Source organism: Somniosus microcephalus, unplaced genomic scaffold (assembly GCF_052327205.1).
Source record: "Somniosus microcephalus isolate GS21.2 unplaced genomic scaffold, FLI_Smic_1.0 unresolved_chr4, whole genome shotgun sequence".
In the NCBI taxonomy this organism is placed as follows: domain Eukaryota; kingdom Metazoa; phylum Chordata; class Chondrichthyes; order Squaliformes; family Somniosidae; genus Somniosus; species Somniosus microcephalus.
In genome coordinates this window covers 3,789,467-3,810,750 of record NW_028225182.1, presented here as the reverse complement: position 1 = coordinate 3,810,750, position 21,284 = coordinate 3,789,467, and the positions used below count along the sequence as shown (strand labels likewise).

The 21,284-nt window shown below is 46.7% G+C and overlaps 1 non-coding gene across 1 annotated transcript; it reads right to left on the bottom strand.

The window, feature by feature from the left end:
- Positions 1–17,792: 17,792 nt before the first annotated feature.
- On the bottom strand, positions 17,793–17,866 carry trnan-guu (transfer RNA asparagine (anticodon GUU)). Its single transcript has one exon. It is a non-coding gene; the product is annotated as a tRNA-Asn (tRNA).
- Between the last annotated feature and the right edge of the window lie 3,418 nt (positions 17,867–21,284).

Sequence of the window (21,284 nt, the reverse complement as noted above, 5' to 3'; positions counted from 1 at the left end):
TGTGTGAGAGAGTGAGTCTGAGAGAGACAGTGTGTGAGAGGGTGACTCTGAGAGAGACTGTGTGAGAGAGTGAGTCTGAGGGAGAGAGTGAGACAGTGTGTGAGAGAGTGTGTGAGTCTGAGAGAGACAGTGTTTATAGAGAGTGAGTCTGAGAGAGGCAGTGTGTGAGAGAGTGAGTCTGAGAGGGAGCGTGTGAGAGAGTGAGTCTGAGAGAGACAGTGTGTGAGAGAGTGAGTCTGAGAGAGACAGTGTGTGAGAGGGTGAGTCTGAGAGAGACAGTGTGTGAGAGAGTGAGTCTGAGAGGGAGCGTGTGAGAGAGTGAGTCTGAGAGAGACAGTGTGTGAATGAGAGTCTGAGAGACAGTGTGTGAGAGAGTGAGTCTGAGAGAGACAGTGTGTGAGAGGGTGAGTCTGAGAGAGACAGAGTGAGAGAGAGTGAGTCTGAGAGCGGCATTGTATGAGAGAGTGAGTCTGAGAGAGGCAATGTGTGAGAGAGAGTCTGAGAGATAGTGTGTGAGAGAGTGAGTCTGAGAGAGACCGTGTGTGAGAGAGTGAGTTCAAACCGGTGGCAGTGAGTCAGGAGCAGCCCGACTAGAGTGGGCCTGTGTGGGAACACAGCATCGGCGGCAGTTCAAACCGGTGGCAGTGAGTCAGGAGCAGGGGAGAGAGGTAAAAAGTAATCAAAGTGTAACGTCACCAGGAAGCAGGTAAGTGATTGGTTGGTGAGTATTTGGTTGGTGAGTGTATCTCTTTTTTTTTAAACTTTAACTCTGGTTTATAGTTTCTAAGGTCTCTCTGGTGTCGTAGCGACTGTTGGTAAAATAGATAAGGGAGAACCAGTGGATGTGGTGTATTTGGACTTTCAGAAGGCTTTCGATAAGGTCCCACACAAGAGATTAGCGTGCAAAATTAAGGCACATGGGATTGGGGGCAAGGTATTGACTTGGATAGAGAACTGGTTGGCGGACAGAAAGCAAAGAGTTGGAATAAACGGGTCGTTTTCCGAGTGGCAGGCAGTGACTAGTGGGGTACCGCAAGGATCGGTCCTAGGACCCCAGTTGTTCACAATATATATTAATGATCTGGACAAGGGAATTGGATGTAATATCTCAAAATTTGCAGACGACACAAAGCTGGGCGGGAGGGTAAGCTGTGAGGAGGATGTCGGGAAACTCCAGTACGATTTGGACAGGTTGGGTGATTGGGCAGAAACATGGCAAATGCACTATAATGTGGATAAATGTGAGGTTATCCACTTTGGTGGCAAAAACAGGAAGGCAGATTATTATTTGAATGGCAATAGATTGGGAGAAGGGGAAGTGCAAAGAGACCTGGGGGTCCTTGTGCACCAGTCACTGAAGGTAAGCATGCAGGTGCAGCAGGCGGTTAAGAAGGCAAATGGTATGTTGGCCTTCGTAGCAAGAGGGTTCGAGTACAGGAACAAGGATGTCTTGCTACAGTTGTACAGGGCCTTGGTGAGACCGCACCTTGAGTATTGTGTGCAGTTTTGGTCACCTTACCTGAGGAAGGACGTTCTTGCCATGGAGGGAGTGCAGCGAAGATTCACCAGGCTGATACCTGGGATGGCAGGAATGACGTATGAGGAGAGATTGTGTCGATTGGGCTTATACTCACTGGAGTTTAGAAGATTGAGAGGGGACCTCATCGAAACCTATAAAATTCTGTCAGGTCTGGACAGACTAGATGCAGGAAGGATGTTTCTGATGGCCGGGGAGTCCAGAACCAGGGGTCATAGTCTAAGGATAAGGGGTAAGCCATTTAGGACTGAAATGAGGAGGAATTTCTTCACCCAGAGAGTGGTGATCCTGCGGAATTCTCTGCCACAGAGGGCGGTGGAGGCCAGTTCATTAAATATATTCAAGAAAGAGTTGGATATATTTCTTGAGGCTAAAGGGATCAAGGGATATGGGGAAAAGGCAGGGACAGGCTACTGAATTGGATGATCAGCCATGATCACATTGAATGGCGGGGCAGGCTCGAAGGGCCGAATGGCCTACCCCTGCTCCTATCTTCTATGTTTCTATGTAAACCAGTTAACTGTAGTGTAATTAGTGGGATTGATTGATTTAATTTAAATTCAATTAATTAAAGGGTAAGTCATGGCAGGACAGCCGGGCCCCGTGATCTGCTCCTCCTGCGATATGTGGGAACTCAGGGACACTTCCTGTGTCCCTGACAACTACATGTGCAGGAAGTGCATCCAGCTGCAGCTACTGACAGACCGCATTGCGGCGCTGGAGCTGCGATTGGACACATACTGGAGCGTTCACGATGCTCAGGACAATGTGAATAGCACATTTACGGAGTTGGACACACCGCTGGTAGAGGTTGGACAGGAAGAAAGGAGCGGGTGACCAACAGGCAGAGTACTAGGCGCAGGCAGGTAGTGCAGGAGTCCCCTGTGGCCATCCCCCTCTCCAACAGATACACCACTTTGAGTACTGTTGGGGGGGGGGGGGGGAATGGCTTATCAGAGGAAGGCAGCAGCAGCCAACTTCCTGGCACCAGGGGTGGCTCTGCTGCACGGAATGGGAGGAAAAAGAGGGGTAGAGCTACAGTAATAGGGGATTCTATTGTAAGGGGAATAGATAGGCGTTTCTGCAGCCGCAAACGAGACTCCAGGATGGTGTGTTGCCTCCCTGGTGCAAGGGTCAAGGAGGTCTCCGAGCGACTCCAGAACATCTTGGAAGGGGAGGGTGAACAGCCAGTTGTCGTGGTGCATATAGGCACCAACGATATAGGTAAAAAGCGGGATGAGGTCCTAAAAGCGGAATATAGGGAGTTAGGAGATAAATTAAAAAACAGGACCTCAAAGGTAGTAATCTCAGGATTGCTACCAGTGCCACGTGCTAGTCAGAGTAGAAATAGAAGGATACTTCAGATGAATACGTGGCTGGAGGAATGGTGCCAGGGGGAGGGATTCAAGTTCCTGGGACATTGGAACCGGTTCTGGGGGAGGTGGGACCAGTTCAAACCGGGCGGTTTGCACCTGGGCAGGGCTGGAACCAATGTCCTAGGGGGAGTGTTTGTTAGTGCTGTGGGGGAGGGTTTAAACTAAAATGGCAGGAGGTTGGGAACCTGAGCAGGGAGACAGAGGAAAGGGAAACAAGGATAAAAGCAAAAGATAGGAAGGAGAAAAACCACAGTCCAAAGATGTGCGGGTTAGGTTGATTGGCTATGATAAATTGACCCTTAGTGTTAGGGGGATTAAATACGTGGGGTTACGGGGATAGGGTGGGATATGTGTTGGTGTAGGGGTTACGGGGATCGGGTGGGATATGTGTCGGTGCAGGCTCGATGGGCCGAAATGGCCTCTATCTGCACTGTGGGGTTTCTGTGATTTCTGTGAAAAACAAAAGTGGCAGTCAGAGAAATCAACGGTTTAAATCAAACATGGCCACAGTAAATAATAATTCTATTAGGTCTAAGAGCGTTAAAAAAACAAGCCTGAAGGCTTTGTGTCTTAATGCGAGGAGCATTTGTAATAAGGTGGATGAATTGGCTGCGCAAATAGAAGTAAACAAATACGATTTGGTTGGGATTACGGAAACGTGGCTCAAGGAAGGCCAGGACTGGGAACTCAACATCCAGGGGTATTCGATATTCAGGAAAGATAGGCAAAAAGGAAAGGGAGGTGGGGTAGCATTACTGGTTAAAGAAGGGATTAACACTATTTTAATGAAGGATATTAGCTCTGAAGAGGTGGAATCTGTATGGGTAGAATTGAGATATACTAAGGGGAAAAAAACGTTAGTGGGAGTGGTTTATAGACCTCCAAACAGTAAGGCGGAGGTTGGGGATGGCATTAAAAGAGAAATTAAAGAAGCGTGCAATAAGGGAACAGCAGTCATCATGGGTGACTTTCATCTACATATAGATTGGGCCAACCAAATGAGTAACAATACTGTGGAGGAGGAATCCCTGGAGTGTTTACGGGATGGTTTCCTGGACCAATATGTCGAGGAACCAACCAGAGATCAGGCCATCTTAGACTGGGTATTATGTAACGAGAAAGGATTAATCAGCAATCTTGTTGTAAGAGGCCCCTTGGGTCGGAGCGATTATAATATGATCGAATTCTTCATTAAGATGGAGAATGAAGTAGTTGACTCGGAGACTAGGGTCCTCAATTTAAATAAAGGAAACTATGATGGTCTGAGGAGCGAGTTGGGTAGGATTAATTGGGGAATGGCACTCAAAGGGTTGACGGTGGATAGGCAATGGCAAACATTCAAAGACCGAATGGATGAACTACAGAATTTGTTCATCCCACTTTGGCATAAAAATAAAATTAAAAAGGTGACCCAACCGTGGCTAACAAGGGAAATTAGGGGTAACATAAGGTCCAAGGAGAGGGCATATAAATTGGCCATAAAAAGCAATAATCCTGAGGATTGGGAGCAGTTTAGGATTCAACAAAGGAGGACAAAGGGATTAATTAAGAAAGGGAAAATAGAATATGAGAGTAAGCTTGCAGAGAACATAAAAACTGACTGTAAAAGCTTTTATAGATAAGTGAAGAGAAAAAGATTGGTGAAGTCAAGCGTAGGTCCCTTGCAGTCAGAATCGGGGGAATTTATAATGGGGAACAAAGAAATGGCAGACCAACTAAATACATATTTTGGTTCTGTCTTCACAAAGGAGGACACAAATAACCTCCCAGAGATGCCGGGGAACATAGGGTCTGATGAAAGGGTGGAACTGAAAGAAATCAGTATTTGTAGGGAAATGGTGTTAGGAAAATTGATGGGACTGAAGGCCGATAAATCCTCAGGGCCTGATAATCTACATCCCCGGGTACTTAAGGAAGTGGCCCTAGAAATAGTAGATGCATTGCTGGTCATCTTCCAAAACTCGATAGACTCTGGAACGGTACCCATGGATTGGCGGGTAGCTGATGTTACCCCACTATTCAAAAAAGGTGGTAGAGAAAAGGCGGGGAATTATCGACTGGTAAGCTTGACATCGGTAGTGGGGAAAATGCTAGAGTCCATTATAAAAGATGTAATTGCAGAGCACTTGGAAAGCAGTGACTGGATCGGACAAAGTCAACATGGATTTACAAAAGGTAAATCATGCTTGACTAATTTACTGGAATTTTTTGAGGATGTAACTGGCAAAATAGATAAGGGGGAACCAGTGGATGTGGTGTATTTGGACTTTCAGAAAGCTTTTGATAAGGTCCCGCATAAGAGATTAGCGTGCAAAATAAAGGCAAATGGGATTGGGGGCAAGGTATTGACTTGGATAGAGAACTGGTTGGCGGACAGAAAGCAAAGAGTTGGAATAAACGGGTCGTTTTCCGAGTGGCAGGCAGTGACTAGTGGGGTACTTCAAGGATCGGTCCTAGGACCCCAGTTGTTCACAATATATATTAATGATCTGGACAAGGGAATTGGATGTAATATCTCCAAATTTGCAGACGACACAAAGCTGGGCGGGAGGGTAAGCTGCGAGGAGGATGTCGTGAAACTCCAGCACGATTTGGACAGGTTGGGTGATTGGGCAGAAACATGGCAAATGCACTATAATGTGGATAAATGTGATGTTATCCACTTTGGTGGCAGAAACAGGAAGGCAGATTATTATTTGAATGGTAATAGATTGGGAGAAGGGGAAGGCAGAGTGACCTGGGTATTCTTGTATACCAGTCGCTGAAGGTAAGCATGCAGGTGCAGCAGGCGGTAAAGAAGGCAAATGGTATGTTGGCCTTCGTAGCAAGAGGGTTCGAGTACAAGAACAAGGATGTCTTGCTGCAGTTGTACAGGGCCTTGGTGAGACCACACCTTGAGTATTGTGTGCAGTTTTGGTCGCCTTACCTGAGGAAGGATGTACTTGCCATGGAAGGAGTGCAGCGAAGATTCACCAGGCTGATACCTGGGATGGCAGGAATGACGTATGAGGAGAGATTGTGTCGATTGGGCTTATACACACTGGAGTTTAGAAGATTGAGAGGGGATCTCATCGAAACCTATAAAATTCTGTCAGGCCAGGACAGACTAGGTGCAGGAAGGATGTTTCTGATGGCCGGGGAGTCCAGAACCAGGGGTCATAGTCCAGGATAAGGGGTAAGCCATTTAGGACTGAAATGAGGAGGAATTTCTTCACCCAGAGAGTCATAGAGTCATAGAGTTTTACAGCACAGAAAGAGGCCCTTCGGCCCATCGTGTCTGCGCCGCCCATCCATCCCTGTCCAGTCTAATCCCATTTTCCAGCATTTGGTCCATAGCCTTGTATGCAATGGCATTTCAAGTGCTCATCCAAATGCTTCTTGAATGTTGTGAGGGTTCCTGCCTCCACCACCCTTTCAGGCATTGAGTTCCACATTCCAACCACCCTCTGGGTGAAAAAGTTCCTCCTCAAATCCCCTCTAAATCTCCTGCCCCTTACCCTGAATCTATGCCCCCTTGTTATTGACCCCCCCACTAAGGGGAAAAGTTCCTCTTTATCTACCCGATCTATGCCCCTCATTATTTTGTACACCTCAATCAGGTCCCCCCTCAGCCTTCTCTGCTCCAAGGAAAACAACTCCAGCCTGTCCAGCCTCTCTTCATAGCTGAGGCGCTCCATCCCAGGTAACATCCTGGTGAATCTTCTCTGCACCCTCTCCAAAGCAATCACATCCTTCCTATAGTGAGGCGACCAGAACTGCACACAGTACTCCAGCTGTGGCCTCACCAGCGTTTTGTACAGCTCCATCATAACCTCCCTGCTCTTATATTCTATGCCTCGGCTAATGAAGGCAAGTATCCCATATGCCTTTTTAACCACCTTATCTACCTGCTCCGCTGCCTTCAGGGATCTATGTACATGTACACCAAGGTCCCTCTGACCCTCTGTACTTCCTAGGGTCCTACCACTCATTGTGTATTCCCTTGCCTTATTTGTCTGTCCAAAATGCATCACCTCGCACTTTTCAGGGTTAAATTCCATTTGCCACTTTTCCGCCCATCTGACCAACCCGTTTATATCGTCCTGTAGCCGGAGGCTTTCCTCCTCGCAATTTACCACCCCACCAATTTTCGTGTCATCTGCGAACTTACTGATCATACCTTTTACATTCTCATCCAAATCATTTATGTAGATCACAAACAATAAGGGACCCAGCACCGATCCCTGAGGTACCCCACTGGACACAGGCTTCCAGTCACAAAAGCAACCTTCGACCATCACCCTCTGCCTCCTGCCACTCAGCCAGTTTAGGATCCAACGCGCCAAGGCACCCTGGATCCCATGGGCTCTTACCTTCTTGACCAGTCTCCTATGCGGGACTTTGTCAAAAGCTTTACTGAAGTCCATGTAAACCACATCCACAGCATTTCCCTCATCCACCCCACTAGTCACCCCCTCGAAAAATTCGATCAGATTTGTTAGACATGATTTACCCTTGACAAAGCCATGCTGACTATCCCCGATTAATCCTTGCCTCTCCAAGTGGAGATTAATTTTGTCCCTCAGAATTTTTTCCAATAATTTCCCCACCACAGATGTTAGACTCACTGGCCTGTAATTCCCTGGTTTATCCCTGCTACCCTTCTTGAATAATGGTACTACGTTAGCTGTTCTCCAGTCCTCTGGTACATCCCCTGTGGCCAGAGAGGTTCTGAAAATTAGTGTCAGAGCCCCTGCAATCTCCTCCCTTGCCTCCCACAGCAGCCTGGGATACATCTCGTCCGGGACTGGGGAATGGTGAACCTGTGGAGTTCTCTGCCACAGAGGGCAGTGGAGGCCAGTTCATTAAGTATATTCAAGAAAGAGTTGGATATATTTCTTAAGGCTAAAGGGATCAAGGGATATGGGGAGAAGGCAGGGACCGGGTGCTGAACTTGGATGATCAGCCATGATCTCATTGAATGGCAGAGCAGGCTCGAAGGGCCGAATGGCCTACTCCTGCTCCTATCTTCTATGTATCTATGTATCTATGAGTCTGAGTGAGACAGTGTGTGAGAGAGTGTGTGAGAGAGTGTGTGAGACTGAGTCTGAGAGAGACAGTGTGTGAGAGAGTGAGTCTGAGAGAGAGAGTCTGAGAGAGACAGTGTGTGAGAGAATGAGTCTGAGAGAGACCGTGTGTGAGAGATTGTGTCTGAGAGATTCGGAGAGAGAGAGTCTGAGAGTGTGAGTCTGAGAGAGAGTGTGTGTGAGAGAGTGAGTCAGAGAGAGTGTGTGAGAGAGAGTGAGTCAGAGAGACAATGTGTGAGAGTGAGTCTGAGAGAGACAGTGTGTGAGAGAGTGAGTCTGAGAGACAGCGTGTGAGAGAGTGAGAGAGATAGTGAGAGAGAGAGGGAGTCTGAGAGAGACAGTGTGTGAGAGAGTGAATCTGTGAGAGTGAGTCTGAGAGAGTTTGTGAGAGTGAGTCTGAAAGAGACAGTGTGTGAGAGAGTGAGTCTGAGAGTGACCGCGTGTGAGAGAGAGAGTGAGTCTGAGAGAGAGAGAGAGAGTCTGAGAGAGGCAGTGTGTGAGAGAGTGAGTGTGAGAGAGACAGTGTGTGAGAGAGGGAGTCTGAGAGAGATGGTGTGTGAGAGAGTGAGTCCGAGAGAGGAAATGTGTGAGAGAAACCGTGTGTGAGAGAGTGTGTCTGAGAGAGTCTGAGAGAGTGAGTCGGAGAGAGAGAGTCTGAGAGAGTGAGTCTGAGAGACAGTGTGTGAAAGAGTGTGTGAGTCTGAGAGAGACAGTGTGTGAGAGTGAATCTGAGAGAGACAGTGTGTGAGAGAGTGAGTCTGAGAGAGACAGTGTGTGTGAGAGAGACTCTGAGAGAGACATAGTGTGAGAGAGTGAGTCTGAGAGACTGTCTGCGAGAGGGTGAGTCAGAGAGAGACAGTGTGTGAGAGTGAGAGTCTGAGAGAGACAGTGTGCAAGAGAGTGAGTCTGAGAGACAGTGTGTGAGAGAGTGAGTCTGAGAGAGACAGTGTGTGAGAGAGTGTGTCTGAGAGAGTCTGAGAGATTGAGTCGGAGAGAGTCTGAGCATGAGTCTGAGAGAGAATGTGTGAGAGAGAGTGAGTCTGAGAGAGACATTGTGTGAGAGAGCACGTCTGAGAGAGGCAATGTGTGAGAGAGAGTCTGAGAGAGACAGTGTGTGAGAGAGTGAGTCTGAGAGACAGTGTGTGAGAGAGTGTGTGAGTCTGAGAGAGACAGTGTGTGAGAGAGTGAGTCTGAGAGTGACATTGTGTGAGAGAGAGAGTCTGAGAGAGACAGTGTGTGAGAGAGTGAGTCTGAGAGAGACAGTGTGTGTGAGAGAGACTCTGAGAGAGACATAGTGTGAGAGAGTGAGTCTGAGAGAGACTGTCTGCGAGAGGGTGAGTCAGAGAGAGACAGTGTGTGAGAGTGAGAGTCTGAGAGAGACAGTGTGTGAGAGTGTGAGTCTGAGAGAGACAGTGTGCAAGAGAGTGAGTCTGAGAGACAGTGTGTGAGAGAGTGAGTCTGAGAGAGACAGTGTGTGAGAAAATAACCGAAAGCCAAAGCAGATTAGAATGTTACCGGGCCCTAAAAAGAGATTATAAACTGGCAGACTACCTCACGACCATCAGAGACACAAAACAGAGACAGACCCTCACCAGGTACAGACTAAGCGACCACCAACTGGAAATTGAAAAAGGCAGATACAAGAAATCCTGGCAGCCTAGAGAGAATAGAATATGCGATCAATGTCTGGCCGGCGAGGTTGAAACAGAAATGCATTTCCTCCTAAAATGCGAAAAATTCAACACATCAAGAAACATATTATTCAACAAGCTAAGCCAAACAACCCCAGATTTCAAGGAATTGGATGACCTGTCAAAATTGAGATTAGTCCTGGGAGAAGGAGACAGACCATACCTTGGGGCCAAATATGTAACAACATGTCACAACCTGAGGACTGTTTAAAAGTAAGACTGTTTAAAATTAATATTGTTAAAAGTAATATTGTATGTACCCAACAAATGTCAAATCGATTGACACCTACAGAATGTTGGAAAACTGTACCTTTTTGCTATGTAAGCTTTGGCAATATGGTTCTCTGTAAACTTTCATGCCAATAAAGCATTTGAATTGAATTGAATTGAATTGAATTGAGTCTGAGAGAGACAGTGTGTGTGAGAGTGAGTCTGAGAGAGAAAGTGTGTGAGAGAGTGAGACTGAGAGAGAGTGTGTGAGAGAGTGAGACTGAGAGAGAGTGTGTGAGAGAGTGAGTCTGAGAGAGATGGTGTGTGAGAGAGTGAGTCTGAGAGAGGAAAAGTGTGAGAGAGACAGTGTGTGAGAGAACGAGTCTGAGAGAAAACGTGTGTGAAAGAGTGTGTCTGAGAGAGTCTGAGAGATTGAGTCGGAGAGAGAGTCTGAGCATGAGTCTGAGAGAGAATGTGTGTGAGAGAGTCTGAGAGAGACAGTGTGTGAGAGAGTGAGTCTGAGAGACAGTGTGTGAGAGAGTGTGTGAGTCTGAGAGAGACAGTGTGTGAGAGAGTGAGTCTGAGAGAGACATTGTGTGAGAGAGTGAGTCTGAGAGAGACAGTGTGTGTGAGAGTGAGTCTGAGAGAGAGTGTGTGAGAGAGTGAGTCTGAGAGACAGTGTGTGAGAGAGTGCGTCTAAGAGAGACAGTGTGTGAGAGAGTGCGTCTGAGAGAGAGTGTGTGAGAGAGTGAGTCTGAGAGACAGTGTGTGAGAGAGAGTCTGAGAGACACAGTGTGTGAGAGAGTGAGTCTGAGAGTGACATTGTATGAGAGAATGAGTCGGCGAGAGACAGTGTTTCAGAGTGAGTCTGAGAGAGACACTGTGTGAGAGAGTGAGTCGGAGAGAGACAGAGTGTGAGAGACAGAGTCGGAGAGAGACAGAGTGTGAGAGAGTGACTCTGAGAGAGGCATTGTATCAGAGAGTGAGTCTGAGAGAGGCAATGTGTGAGAGTCTGAGCGATAGTGTGTGAGAGAGTGAGTCTGAGAGACAGTGTGTGAGAGAGTGAGTCTGAGAGAGAGTGTGTGAGAGAGTGAGTCTGAGAGAGAGAGTCTGAGAGAGAGTCTGAGAGAGACCGTGTGTGAGAGAGTGAGTCTGAGAGAGTGAGTCTGAGAGAGACAGTGTGTGAGAGAGAGTCTGAGAGAGACAGTGTGTGAGAGTGAGTCTGAGAGAGATAGTGTGTGAGAGAGTCTGAGCGAGACAGTGTGTGAGTAAGCGTCTGAATGAGGGAGGATCGGAAAGGGAGGGAGTGCAAGAGATGGTGTGGATACAAGAGTGAGAAGGAGCGAGACTAGGGGCGACAAAGGGGAGAAACAGTTTTAATTGAGAAGGACAGAGAAAAGGGGAAATGTGTCTGTTTGTGTCCGAGAACTAAGTGATAAAGAACGTGAGAGGTTGGATAGGAGGGAGAACGTACCAAATGAAGTACAAAGACTGTTTAAAATTAATATTGTTTAAAAGTAATATTGTATGTACCCAACAAATGTCAAATCGATTGACACCTACAGAATGTTAGAAAACTGTACCTTTTTGCAATGTAAGCTTTGGCAATATGGTTCTCTGTAAACTTTCATGCCAATAAAGCATTTGAATTGAATTGAATTGAATTGACATAATGGGTAAATAACAAAAAACTGAGTTGTGGTTAACAGCTGTTTTTTGCACTGGAAGGATTTAAACAGTAGTGATCCCCAGGGGTCAGTGTGGGCACCATAGCTTTTCTCAATATATGTGGATATGATTGACCTGAATTTGGGTGTTTGGAGCACAATATCAAACATTGCAGCTTCCACAAAGATAAGGAGTGAGGTTAACCATGAAGAGGACTGTAGACAACTTCAGGAGGAGAGAGACAGGTGAGCAGATTGGACAGGTCGATGTCAGATGGAAATTAATGCAGAGATGTGAGGTGAGAAGAATGAGAGGAAATAGACACTATACGGTAAAACTGTAAAAGGAGTGGAGGAGCAGAGAGATTCAGGGATTCAGATACACAAATCTTTAAAAGTGGGAGGCAAGTTGATAAAGCTGTTTTACAAAATTCCACACGGTATCCGAGGATTTATAAATAAGGGCACAGAGTATAAATGGAGAGTTAATGCTACACCTGGACAAATCATTGGTTGGTCCACAGTCAGAATATTGTCCCCCGATTTTGGTGCATTACTTTAGTAAGAATGTCGGGGCCATGGAGAGGTGCAGAAGAGATTCACTGAGATGATCCCAAGGACGGGAGACTTCACAGAACTTTTCTTACGAGAAGAGAAGTTGAAAAGGGGGTCAGATAATGGGGTTCAAAATTTTGAGGGGTGTTTTGATCAAGTAACTGATAGAAAATTGTCACCGCTGGTTAATGAGTCGGTAACCAGAGGATATCAATTTAAGACCAAAATAATTAAGTGCCAGGTTAATTTTTCCTTTTCTACACAATGTCTTCCTGAACACATTTACAGTCTCATTACTGTTTGTCAAACCTCCTACTTTTGTGCTATCAGCAAATGTTGAGATTGTGAAAATCCAAACCGTCTCTGTATAGGGAGAAGAAAAGTGGGCCCAGCACTGAGCCCTGGGGTAACCACTTCCAACCCTTCACCAATCTGAGCAACTCCCATTAACACTGAGCCTCTGTTTCCGATCCTCAGCCAACTTTCTCCCCGCACTGTTCCACTTCCTTTTAAACTTCCTACCTGAACAGAGTGGCCATTACCCCGGGGATCCCCAGTTACCTGAACAGAGTGGCCATTACCCCGGGGATCCCCAGTTACCTGAACAGAGTGGCCATTACCCCGGGGATCACCAGTTATCTGAACAGAGTGGCCATTACCCCGGGGATCCCCAGTTACCTGAACAGAGTGGCCATTACCCCGGGGATCCCCAGTTACCTGAACAGAGTGGCCATTACCCCGGAGATCCCCAGTTACCTGAACAGAGTGACCATTACCCCGGGGATCCCCAGTTACCTGAACAGAGTGGCCATTACCCCGGGGATCCCCAGTTACCTGAACAGAGTGGCCATTACCCCGGGGATCCCCAGTTACCTGAACAGAGTGGCCATTACCCCAGGGATCCCCAGTTACCTGAACAGAGTGGCCATTACCCCGGGGATCCCCAGTTACCTGAACAGAGTGGCCATTACCCCGGGGATCTCCAGTTACCTGAACACCGTTGCTCGCCATGTACCTGATTTCACTTTACGTCCTTCACAGTCTCATCGAATTGTCTCGGTGACTCCCGGCCATGTGATCATCCAAAGCAGTTTCCAGTCGGAATGAAGTATTTTCCAGAACATTTATTCAACACCGGTGAAAATTCCTTCTCAAAATTCCTGGAAGTTTCAGCATGACTTCTCCTGTGGAAAAAAAGAGACATTGGGTTAGGGGACGGAACAATTAAGGACCGTTCTGAAGTACTCGGTGTCGGCCTTGGCTCATTGGTAACACTCTCTCGCTTCTAGAATCATAAAGGTTGTGTGTTCAAGCCCCCCTCCAGAGAGTTCAGCACAAAATCCAGGCTGACATTGCAGTGCAGTGCTGAGGGAGTGCCGCACTGTCGCAGTTGCCATCTTTTGGATGGGACGTTAACCCGAGGCCCTGTCTGCCCTCTCGGGTGGATGTAAAAAATCTCACGACAGCATATCGAAGAAGAGTGGCCGAGTCCTCCCGGGGTCTGGGGCAAATATTTCTCCCTTGATCAACATCACTAAAGTGGATTATTTGGCCATTGGCAACAGTGCTGTGTGTGGGATCTTGCTGTGCCCACAGTGCTGTGTGTGGGATCTTGCTGTGCCCACAGTGCTGTGTGTGGGATCTTGCTGTGCCCACAGTGCAGTGTATGGGATCCTGCTGTGCTCACAGTGCTGTGTGTGGGATCTTGCTGTGCCTGCCGCTTTTCCTGGAGTGAGCTCCCTTCACAAGCCAAGCCCCCCATTGTGTGTGAGGCTCTGGGCCGGGCTGAGGCTGTGAAAGGCGATGGTGAAATGCAAGTTACCCCGGGCTCCCTCTAATCTCCGCGCCCGCCCGCTCTCTGGCCGGACACAAGAACCGCCCCCTCACCCCTGACCCTCGGCCCCGGAGCAAACCGCCAATCAACGGCCTTCTGACGTCAGCCAGCATTGTGGCGTCACTCGCCGCCCGGTGGCCATCTTGCTGTGACCCAGCTCACTGCGCATGCGCGCTGTTTACGGCCATAAAACCGCGCGATTAAAAGGGAAAGTGTCGTCAGTTTCCAGCAAAATCACCGCTCACTGTTAACGGAGAGACTGAAAGTTTGTCCCGCGCCGCAGAGAGAAAGCGGCGGCTCATCGGGTACCTCAGGTGCGCATGTGCGAGCTCTGCCCCCAGAGTGCAGTGCGGCCTGTGTCACAGAGATAGGGACCTTTCGCTGTCGCTCGGCATTGTGGGAGCTGCAGTCCGCCATTGCGGCCCGGCTACAATTCATTTCGAAAGCGTCAGAATGAAGATCTAAAGGTCCCTGGTTCAATCCAGGGTCTCGCCAATTTTGTTTAATTTGTTTCTCCTTCACCATAAGGGGAGAGGATCAGGAGAGATTTTCCGATCTTGAACTCGCGCCTCCCAGATCAATAGGATGAGGGGACCAAATGTTGTATACAAAGCTGGATGGGAATATTAAGTTGTATGTAAGCTGATGATACAAAGTTGTTAGGAGGATGCAAGTCGGCTTCAGGGGGATATAAACAGGCTACGTGAGTGGGCAAGAACATGGCAAATGAATATAATCTAGAGAAATGTGAAGTTATCCACTTTGGTAGGAAAAACAGAAAAGCAGAGTATTTTTGAAATGGTGAGAGATTGGGAAATGTTGTTGTTCAGAGGGACCTGGGTGTCCTTGTAAACGAATCATGGAAAGTTAAGCACGCAATTAGGAAAGCAAATGGTATGTTGGCCTTTATTACAAGAGGATTTGAGTATAACAGTAAAGACTTCTTACTGCAATTATATAGGACCCTGGTGAGACCATTCCTGAAGTATTGTGTACAGTTTTGATCTCCTTACCTCAAGAAGGATATACTTACCATAGAGGGAGTGCAACGAAGGTTCACCACACTGGTTCCTGGGCTGGGTTGATTGTCCTATGAGGAGAGATTGAGTAGACTAGGCCTATATGCTCTAGAATTTATAAGAATGAGAGGTGACCGCATTGAAACATACACAACTCTTACAGGGCTTGACTGGTTGGATGCAGGGAGGATGTTTCCCCTGGCTGGGGGAGTCTAGATCCAGGGGTAACAGTCTCAGAGTAAGGTGTTGGCCATTTAGGGCTGAGATGAGGAGACATTTCTTCACTCAGAGGGTGGTGCATCTTTGGAATTCTCTACCCCAGGGGGCTATGGAAGCTCAGTCATTGACTATATTCAAGACAGAGATCGATAGATTTTTGAATATTAAAGGAATCAATTATGTTCTTATGATATGGGGATAGTGCAGGAAAGTGGAGATGAGATAGACGATCAGCCATGATCTTATTGAATGGTGGAACAGGTTTGACGGGCCAAATGGACTACTCCTGCTCCTATTTCTTATGTTCTTATATGTAAACCACATCTGACCCTCTGGATCCGGCTCCAGACGCCCGCTGCGTGTTCGAGTCCGGTTGTGGTGACAGCGGCTCAGGGTCGCGCCGGCTGGTTTTATATCAGGGCAGTGTTTGAGGGAGGGGCTGTTCAGCGGTGGTGTGATAATAACTTTCAGAATTAAGTTTAATAGATTAAAGAGCTCTTTTTCTGTTACTTTCGATTTACACTCTGCCCAGTTTTATATACGAACAGTTAACAATGTTTAAGCGATGTGGTGTGTTGATTGTTTGTGCAGTAACTCTGTCACCCAGTGTGAGCCTGAAATACAACCACCCAGCCTGGGCTCGAACCTTTCCAAGGGGTACTTTGTTGCCGGTTACCTCAATTGCTGAGAGTGTGGTGCTAATAACGCCAAGGTCGCGGGTTCAATCCCCGTTCGGGTCATCAGAATATTTTCAGCAATTTACGGTTTTTCATGAAATTTATAATACAAACTTTATAAGGAAACAAATCCACAGCGAATCTCAATGGGGAATTATTTGGATGAACATCCATTGCACCTTCGACCCCAGGGCGGAGAGACTCATAGACCATGGAATTATAGATTGATACGACACAGAAGGAGGTCATTCGGCCAATCAAGTCAGCGCTGGCACATTGAAAGAGCTCTCCAATCAATCCCGCTCCCCTGCTCTTTCCCCACAGCCCTGGAAATTTCTCCTTTTCAATAGTAAACCAATTCTCTTTTGAAAGTTACTATTGAATCTGTTTCCACTGACCTTTCAGGCAGCACATTCCCAATCATAATAACTCGCAGCGTAAAAAAATTATCCACATCTCCCCTCTGGTTCTTTTGCCGGTTATCTTCAATTAGTTTCCTCTGGTTACCGACCCTCCTGCCACTGGATTCTCCTTATTTTGAAAACCTACATTAAATTTCCTCTTAACCTTCTGAGGAAAAGAATCCCAGCTTCTCCAGTCTCTGCATATACCTGAAGTCCCTCATCCCTGGGCCCACTCTGTGAGACGTCAAACTGAGGATCTCGCTCTGCGTGTCCATCTCTCTCTCTCTCTCTCTTTGTCTCTCTCTTTGTCTCTTTCTCTCTCTATGTCCGTCTCTTCTGTGTCCTTCTCACTCTGTTCACAGCTCGACTGTTGCTCTGACAGATTTTGTATTTGTTAGTTCTCCTTAGTAGAGCTGTGAGTATCTTTGCCTGTCACGAGAGAGACCGGGCTTCATATTCCCCGATGGAAAGAATGCATTTTAACATCCACAATTTTAAACCTTTGGGATGTTCCTTGGAATAGTTAACAGAGAAAATGAATAGGGGACACAGATTTAAGATTTTTGGCAAGTGATATAGGGGGGATATGAGGGAAAACTTTTTTACGCAGCGAGTGGTGAGGACCTGGAATTCACTGCCGACGGAAGTAGTGGAAGCGGAGACACTCAGTTTTCAAGGGAAGGCTGGATTGGCACTTGAGGGAAATAAACTTGCAGGGATACTGGGATAGAGCGGGGGAATGGGGCTGATTGGATTGCTCTACAGAGAGCCAGCACAGACTCGATGGGCCGAATGCCCTCCTTCTGTGCCGTTTGACTCTGTGACTCTCTGATTCTATTACCTGCATTTGTAGACTGCGGTTCTCTTCTGTGATGTTCTAACGACAGCTCACGGAGCAGAGTTTCCATAGTGTAGTGGTTATCACATTCACCTAACACACGAAAGGTCCCATTAGAAACCGGGCGGAAACATTTTGTAAAATATTCCCCATTAAAATTGAATCAATATGAAAAAGTTGAAATAATTTTGTGATTAAATATTAATAAAATAAAATATCTCATAAAACACGTGTATTTTCTCTGTACAATTCTGGACCATCAGCAGCAGTAGAATTGTATTCAACCACAATCTGTAGCCTCCTGGCCCGGCAGATCCCTCACTCTACCATTACCGTCAAACCAGGGGACCAAACCTGGTTCAGTGAGATGTGTAGAAGAGCAGGCCAGGAGCGGCACCAGGCGCACCTAAAAATGAGACCATTCCAAACTAGTGAAGCTGGATATGGAACCAAGGCGGGCCAATGCAGCTGAGATACAGATTATCCAGGATCTAATTGAATGAAGGAACAGGGCTGAGGTGCTGAAGGGCCTCCTCATGTTGCTATTAGTATGTCACCATTAAGAAAATGTTACGAAACGGTTTTTTCGGATCCCAGTAGATGATCTCATACTCACCGACATTGTAGCCAGTGCTACAGTTTATCCCATGATCTTGCAGCCAAAATGCACATTTTGAAAACCTGGAAAAGTTAAAACACCGTCCCTGGGTGGGCTCGAACCACCAACCTTTCGGTTAACAGCCGAACGCGCTAACCGATTGCGCCACAGAGACCTGTTCCAAGATTATTTACAACATATACTAAAGCCGGAGATTACCGAGATAAAACCTCAGGTCACGGAGAGCAAGATAGTAACTGTCCAAACTCTGTTTACTTGTGCAAATTAAAGAAATGTAACATTTATTGTCGGAACATGGAAATAGTCGCTGAAAGAAAATCCGTTAAACAAACTGATGTGAAAACCCGCTTTGAGCCATTAGATCGGTTCATCGACCAATGGTGACGGTGAGATATTAACATGGTGTCTGGGTTTCTCACAACTGTTGGAATCTTCCCACGAGTTCTTTTGCTGTTGTATTTGTTCATCAATGTGGAGATCAGATATACACGTGGTCGCTTCACTGTGAGCCCTGGGAACCAGATACACCAGAGCACAGGCCAATGATGGGACTCTGCCCTGTCTGCTCTATGTGGGGGTCAGTAGAAACTGAATGAGAACAACGAACCTACCACAGCCCGTAAAGCCGAAACAGCTTAGTTGGGCAAGCGTTAGATTGACCATTCCAGGTTTCGGCAGGTTTTAGTTACTTTTTGTCTCCTTCACTATAAGGGGAGCGAATCAGGAGAGATTTTTCGTACCCGAACCCGCGTTTCCTAAAGGAATGAGCGTGAAACCACATCTGAGCCGGGGATTCGGCTCCAGCCGCCGGCTGGGGGTTGGAATCCAGTCGGGGTCCCACCGGCTGTTTTTATACCGGGACTGAGGGAGGGGCTGTTCAGCGGTGGTGCAATAATAATTTTTAGAATGAGGTTTGTTAAACTAAAGAGCTCTTTCTCTGTTACTTTTGATTTACACTCTGCCCAGTTGTATATACGAACAGTTAACAATGTTTAAGCGATGTGGTCTGTTCAATGTTTGTGCAGTAACTCGGTCACCCAGTGTGAGCCTGAACGATAATTCCCCAGCCTGGGTTGAAGACTGGCCAATGAGAGCTTTGTGGCCGGTTAGCTCAGTTGGTGAGAGCGTGGTGCTAATAACGCCAAACTCGCGGGTTCAATCCCCGTATAAACTATCAGGATGTTTTCATTATTTTACGCAATTTCTAAATATTTAAAATACAAACTTTATAAGTGAACCAATCCACACAGAATCTCACGGGGGCTTTATTTGGATTAACATCCATTGCACCTTTACCACCGGGGCTGAGAGACACATCTTTCTGTTTATTTGTGTTTCTGGGTTTGCTGATGAACGTTGAACAGGCGGCCTGTTCCCGATAATGGTCACAAGCAGGTGAGAGACAGACAGAGCGGCTCTGACCCCGCGAGATGGGCAACAGGCTTCAGTTCAGGACAAATGCATCAATGAAATGTTCGCCGGCACCGAGAGAGACAACATCCAGAGAAAAGCACAGAAGGAAATCGATCAATCTAAAACGTTATAAATATTTCCCGTGCTTGATGTCTGTCTATTCAATCGCCAAACTTTCAGTGCCGGAGAAATAATTCCAGTTTAAATCGTTCAGTTCGAGAATGGCAGTGGAAAGAAACTCAAATGAACTGAAAACTGCCGAATCCCGGGATTGAATCCGGGACCATTATTAAATCTGTGGAGAGAAAAACAGAGTTAACGTTTCAGGTCGATGACCGTTCGTCTGACGTTAACTCTGTTTCTCTCTACAGATGCTGCCTGACCTGCTGAGTATTTCCAGCAGTTTCTGTTTTTATTTCAAATTTCCAGCATCCGCAGTATTTTGCTTTTGTACTTTTATAAATCTTCAAGTCGCTCCTCTCCACTGAGCTATTGCGGCTACGGAGCAACCTACAGTGCTTCATCCTCTCGGAGGGAAAGGGAAGGGTTTGTGTCCTGAACCCGCTGCGTTTACATCAAGCATCGAATTCACCTGCAGGCTGGAGGAGCAGAGGAAGCTGGAGGGAAAGAAGTGATAGGAGCAGAAGGAGAAGACATTGGAAACTGGCAGAATCTTGTGTCTGTCTGTTGTTTCAAATGATGCAGGACAGCCCTGCCTGGATTTGCAGTTTTCCCAGGAGCTGCATTGTTCGGTGCGTGCATTTTAGACATGGAAACATGTCCATCAGGAGCTTGTGGTAATATTTCACCTCACTGTACATTTCAAGTGGATGCCTACCCACACTTGGTGCTGTGGTTGCGCGAACATGTCTTTTGTTATTGTTAGTGCAGAAGTGCAGTACAATGAAATGTAGGCTTGCGGCTCGAGCGTGTATGTCTTAATCTAAATGTACACTCTCGGGAGCCGCAAGCCTACATTTCGTTGTACTGCACTTGTGCACTTACAATGACAATAAAAGTTGATTTGATTTGATTTTTGATTTTGATTTGTGTTTTCACCTAAAATGTAATTTTGTACAAACAGTTTGCCTGGCGCGAAAGAGTTAAAAAAGGGACTTAGACTGAAATGGACGGGGTTGCTGCGGTATGTGAAATATGGTGACGATCTATGGTTATTATCCGAGGCGACGCTGCAGGATCCTTTAAAGATCACCCGCGGATCCACTGAAACTAGCCGAATGTGCAGCTTTGGGAGGGGCTTTCGGCACCGTCAGGGCAGGAAGCGGGAGTGAGGGAGGGACACTGTCATCTGTGCTGTGTTTGAGTCTGTACAGAAATATACAGAGAAAATATACGGGTTCGTTGAGATTTTTACTTGTATTGATAATTAACCACAAAATCAGTTCTTCCATATTTTTATATTAATTCAATTTTAATGGGGAAGGTTTTCATAATGTTTCCGCCCGGTATCGAACCGGGGACTATTTCGTGCGCGAGGGGGATATGACAGCCACCACACTGCAGAAACTCTACCGCCGTTGATTATAGCAAGAGCATCACAGAAGAGAAATGTGGTTTACAAATGCAGGTCGGGATTAACTTTTGTTTTCATACACTTTATTATCTGAATTTCTTTAAACTCTGTAAAAAGATGAACAATTGTTCTAATTGATGAATCGACTTTCTGTTTCAAACTGAAGGAAATCCTAACATGGTCACCGAGTGACAGGCAAAACTTTTTTAAGTGTTTTGTCTTTTGCTTGTGATGAATTGTCATCAGTTCTCATTTTACAGACGATATTTGAGGAGTTGGTTAAAAATGTTCAGTGTTTGTCACACCGGGAATCTGCTGCAGCCGTTGTTCAGTTTAACAGGGACCGACAACTGTCGCCGCTTTTACACAGGGGAAGAAACTCGCCCCTGGAGGTTCACCTGGAGCAAGTTCCAAAATAATTCATCCCGCCCTGGAGCGGAACCGGGGGCATTTCGCGTGTAAGGCGAGCGTGATAATTGTTGCAGTCCCGAAACCTCTGCTCAGTTTGTCAGCCGCGAGTCAGAAGGATGTGTTAAGGGAGAAGGTGACCCGCTGACTCACCTCTCTCTGCACTGATTGAGATTGTGTCGCTTCTCCGTCAAACAACATCACTTCTGTCCCACAC